This window comes from Fukomys damarensis, unplaced genomic scaffold (genome assembly GCF_012274545.1).
Source record: "Fukomys damarensis isolate Sample0158 unplaced genomic scaffold, DMR_v1.0_HiC HiC_scaffold_28, whole genome shotgun sequence".
NCBI lineage: Eukaryota > Metazoa > Chordata > Mammalia > Rodentia > Bathyergidae > Fukomys > Fukomys damarensis.
Genome location: NW_022900940.1, coordinates 40,288,489 through 40,292,436, shown reverse-complemented (window position 1 = coordinate 40,292,436; position 3,948 = coordinate 40,288,489). Strand labels below are relative to the sequence as shown.

Here is a 3,948-nt window from a genome sequence, read left to right as displayed (position 1 = left end):
TCCCCTCAAGGCCATGGAGGCTTGGAGTATGTCCTCTCTCAGGGCACTTGCTTTGGGTGCGACCATGTACCTCCAGCCCAAGGTTTTTCTTTTAACTTTTCACCCTGACATAATTTCAGACTTAAAGAGAAGCTGAAAGAATTGTACAATGTGTTCCATACATCCTTCAACCAAATTCCTCAGATACTACATTTTGCTATCCTGTCTGTTTGTCTATTTGGCTCTATCTGTCTATCTGTCATTTATCTATCTGAGTTGCAAACATGACATATCCCTTTGCTGCTGCTATGGACTAAATGTGTATACACCCCTGAATTCATACACTGAAATCCTAACTTCCAAGGTGATGGCATCAGGAAGTGGGTCCTGTGCAAGGCATTTAGGACACAAGGGCAGCGTCTTCATGAATGGAATTAGTGGCCTTATAAAGAGACATAGCTGGCATGTGGCTTGTTGGTACAGAACTCGCCCTGTGTGCATGAGGCCCGGGAGCAAATCACCAGTACTGAGAAAAAAAAAAAAAAGATTAAAAAAAGACAAAGACATAGCTTGTTTCCTCTCTGTTCTCTGATTCCACTAGATAACTCCCTACAAACCAGGAGAGGGCCCTCGTCAGAACCTCGCCATGCTGTTACCCTGATCTTGGACCTCCAGCCTCCAGAACCGTGAGAGAAAAAAGTTTCTGTTTTTACAGCCATCCAGTCTATGTTATTTTTATTATAGCAGCTCCTACTGACTAAGAAAACTGCGAAATACTTACAAATTGTCCTAAAAACAGATCATTCTCTTCCATGACCATAGTATGTTGATCAAAACCAGAAAATCAACATTTATGTATGGTTATCTAATCTGTAAGTTTTATTCAGATAGTCTTCACTGTACTAAGAATGTTCTTTGTAGCAAAAGAAAATGTGACATCATGTGTTATGTTCACTTGTCTTATTTACCTACTTTTCTTTAATTTGGAACAGTTCAGTCTTTCTTTATTTCCCACAACGTTGATATTTTTGAGGAGTGTAGTCAGCTATGTTTTTTAAAATCAGATGTACTGCGATGTAATCAACCCATCAATCAATTCATTCTTTTTAGATATACCGTTCCCCGGCAGATTATCTTGTAGTCTGACCCTCACTTTGAGTCTCTCTTGTGTTTCCTTATAAGATGTCCTAGGATTCTCTCATCAAAATACCCTAGAAGAGATGTTGTATTTTTCTCAGTTCATAAAGCAGGGAATGTTTGTGGTTAGCATGGAACTTACTTTTCCACTGTAAAGTTTCTCCTTTGGTCTTTCCCAATTTATATGTATGTATCTTGTGGGGAGATGCTTTCAGGCTCCATGTTTTTTATTCCTCAAACTTTCACCACCAGTATTTTCATCCAGTGATGATTCTTGCCTAAAAGTTATTGATAGTTTCCAAATGGTGATTTTGTAATTTCATCATTGATTTCACATTCGGTAGTTGTCTAGCTACTTCCAGGAAGACAAATTCCCCGCAATGAATTCATTCATTGAGCATAAGCGTTTTTATTCTTATTCTCTTCATTGGATTATATTCTTTTACTATTATTGGCTTTGATTTTCAAATTTTCTCGGTTTTGGCCCTTTTGAACTTGGCCATATTTTGATGTATCTCCATTGTTTTCTGAGCTCTTCCTTACTTTCTGACACAACGAGATGTTCCAAGTTCACCTTGTACTTCCTAGAGTCAACCATTTCTCCAGAGAAGGGTGCGGATCTCCAAAGGTGTACATGTTGCTTGAAGCTATCTCAGCCTTGAGATTCTTCCCAAATTTATGGCATAATGAAGGTTTTGGATACAAAATCATTTCAGAACACTTACCTGACTCTTTTTTCCCCTCTTAATTGAATCTGAAGCAACTTACAAGGGAATTCGTATCAAAAATTTTATGAAACAAGAATTTTCAAAGGGGGAAAAATTGGTGACTAAGTGGAAGGAAAACAGATAGGCCAGCCACAAAAGTCACTGGGCTCACCCAGAAAAACTTGGCATTCAGCATTCTGGCAGCCAAAGAAAAGAAGAGCTACATAGGGAGAAGATGCACTATGCTGAGGCCACCTTCAGGGACTCTGCCCTCCTGGCAAAGGCAGAAGCCGCAGTGAGGATCTGGACTCACGGGGCCCTGTGGCAGTACATAGCCTTGGGGGACGGTGTTCCAGCCGGGCAGCAGACTGAGCTGCGGATTGAAATCAGCAGGGCCCGCATTGTTTCTTCTTGAAGGCAGTTTGTGTTCTAATTTTTAGATCAGTGCTCTGCTCAGACCCCACAGTTGGAAGGACATTGCTATTTGAGTGCTGTTCAGTCATCCATTTACCTGTTCACTCTGTCTCTCATTGAAGGCTTATGTGATTCCTCCTAGGAGAAATTCAGCTTTCAGGCTCAGGGGAGGCAAAGACTACCAGGACCCCAGCCCTGGCCAGCAAGTCCAATAACCAAAGAAGCTTGACTTGCAGGATGGATGGTATATTAGATTATGTGTCAAATGTACTTTTGGGGGGAGCTATGGGAATTGAGAGGCAACTACGAGGTATCTCTTCTTCCCTTGAATGTTTCTTGAAGGAGCAGTATTTTATAGAAACAGGGCAGTTCAGATCTGCACAAATGCCTTGTGGAGAAACAAGTAAAAATACGCAACGAATGGAGTTGTCCCCATGTGAACACACATCTTATAATTCTTTTGCTTATTCATTTAGTCAATGAATATTTATTGACTTATTCTGTTCTTCACTGTGGTTGACCCTGAATGAGCAAAAATGCACCCAGTTGTTGCCCTCATACTGCTTGAGATCTAGTGGGAAAGTAAAATTAAAACACATGGATTATTAAAGACTGCTTTAGGTGCTGTCCTGAGAGGTACCCAGCTCTCCCTGAGTAGGAGGTTAGGGAAGCAGGCTGTGAGGAAGGGATGATTAATCTGAGAATGGGAGGATGGGTCGGGGTCGCTAGCAGTCCAGGTGGAAGGAACTGTGTGTGCCCAACCTTAGAGGATTTTGTCCCCAAAGCGCAGCCGACTAATGTGGCTGGGGGGAGAAAGTAGGAGTCCGGAGAGGTAGACAGCAAAGGGCACAAGTCCATGGCAAGCATTCTCCCAGAAGGACCAAGAGGGGCCGGGAAGATTAAGGTGATTAGGCCAAAAGAGCCGGGGTACAAGGGGTAGACCGTTATATATGTCGGGGTATTAGGCTAGAGCAGTACTTTTAAGAGATGAAGGAAGAGGTAGGAGATTAAGGTGTGAAATGATGGGAACACTAGTCACAACCATAAAAACCGCATCTCCGTCTTGTAGGGCCCCATTTTACCCAGACCTTGTTGACAGAAGACGAGATAAAGGGAGGGGAAGGTCAGGATCCCTTCAAACTGAGCTGAACTTACCAGTTTCATCTCTTACCCTGTCCTGTAGAAATGCTCTTGTGCCTGAGTAGATCCGCTTGGGGATGTTCGCCGCAGCAGCAAGGACTGCAGTAAACAGTTGGAGGCACATAAATGTGGGTCCATGTGGAGGAGTCAGTAGTCTGTGGCACACCCTTACTTGAGTAGGTGCAGTGATGGAGAAGCAGAAAGCTCTGTGAGCTGACGTGGAAGCTCAGGAAGTCAGTGTTGGGGAGAAAACCCTAGGCAGGATAATGCATCACGATGCTGTCATTGCCATAATGGGGAAAACGCGGTCTTCAGAAAACACCGTCCTAAGCCCTTGTGAGAACATATTGAGTACTCAAATGCCCAGAAAAATGTGTGGAAGGCTTTAGAGTAAACTGTAAGCTGAGGGAAGAGTCCTTGGGTTAAGGGAGGGTTTGGGGGAACATTGGCTTTATCTGTACTGTCTTAATTTGATTATAGAAACTTTCAAACATTTACAAAAATAGGACACTCTTATAAATCCCCAAGTGCTGACACCCACACACTCCCTCTTCCTGGACTATTTTTAAGC

At 42.8% G+C, this 3,948-nt stretch overlaps 1 long non-coding RNA gene across 1 annotated transcript in view; it reads left to right on the top strand.

Annotated features, from left to right (window-relative positions):
- LOC104875488 overlaps window positions 1-2,444 on the top strand; it is a 20,290-nt gene extending 17,846 nt beyond the window's left edge. Inside the window, exons 5-6 of the long non-coding RNA XR_004514671.1 lie at window positions 581-665; window positions 2,380-2,444. This is a non-coding gene — a long non-coding RNA (uncharacterized LOC104875488). The remainder of the gene's footprint in view (window positions 1-580; window positions 666-2,379) is intronic.
- Window positions 2,445-3,948: the final 1,504 nt, after the last annotated feature.